Source organism: Mastomys coucha, unplaced genomic scaffold (assembly GCF_008632895.1).
Source record: "Mastomys coucha isolate ucsf_1 unplaced genomic scaffold, UCSF_Mcou_1 pScaffold7, whole genome shotgun sequence".
NCBI lineage: Eukaryota > Metazoa > Chordata > Mammalia > Rodentia > Muridae > Mastomys > Mastomys coucha.
In genome coordinates this window covers 89,172,186-89,172,985 of record NW_022196913.1, presented here as the reverse complement: position 1 = coordinate 89,172,985, position 800 = coordinate 89,172,186, and the positions used below count along the sequence as shown (strand labels likewise).

Sequence of the window (800 nt, the reverse complement as noted above, 5' to 3'; positions counted from 1 at the left end):
AGCACCCATTGAGTTTCTGGCTTCTCAGCTCAGAAAACCATAGCAACCTCAGTCCGCACTTCTCCAACTCAGGATAGAGTTCAAGTTGTTCTCCTGAAGCCCTCCTACCATCCAAAGCCTGGGAAATCCTGACCACGGCCGAGGTATCCTAGGACTTCCAGCCACAGATAAAGGGCGGGGGAGGGGGCGCACACGCACACACAAATCCTGCGTCCTTTAATTGAGAGCTAGAGGGAAAGGTAAAAAGCACTTTGAGAGTTCTTGGCATTCTCCAGGACAGCATCTCCAGTATCTGGGCAGCATCGCCTCGGCTGCTACGCACTGCCCCCCGCGCCCCCCAAGGTAGGTCCCGGCCTCCAGGCCCTCGGCCAGGGCAGCACAGCGTCCCTCCTCCCCCAGCCCGTCCGGTGGGGGAGGGGCGGGGCGGGACGAGCCGCGCGCGGTCCCCAGTTGTCGCGGGCTGGTGCGGCCGGCCGGTCCCGCGGGCGGCGGCGGCGGCGGGTGCTCGGGGCCGGGCGGGGCGGCGGCGGCGGCGGCGGCGGCGCGGGGACGCGCCTGTCTCTTTAAGGGAGCTCGGTCTGGGGTGGCGCTTTCCTCCGCGAAGGCTCCTTTGATATTAATAGTGTTGGTGTCTTGAAACTGACGTAATGCGCGGAGAGTGAGGTCCTGACAAGCGATAACATTTCTGATAAAGACCCGATCTCATTGCAATCTCCAGCGTCCTCTTTTTCGCTGCTGCTCGGTGGCTCCGGACCTCGCGTCCTCCTGATCTCTCTCTCGCCTTTGCCTATTTTTTTTTT

At 61.9% G+C, this 800-nt stretch overlaps 1 protein-coding gene across 1 annotated transcript in view; it reads left to right on the top strand.

The window, feature by feature from the left end:
• Window positions 1-206: 206 nt before the first annotated feature.
• The window catches only part of Trps1 (transcriptional repressor GATA binding 1), a 234,865-nt gene continuing 234,271 nt past the window's right edge, over window positions 207-800 (top strand). Inside the window, exon 1 of the mRNA XM_031358329.1 lies at window positions 207-342. The gene's annotated coding sequence lies outside the window, so the exon portion shown is untranslated. The remainder of the gene's footprint in view (window positions 343-800) is intronic.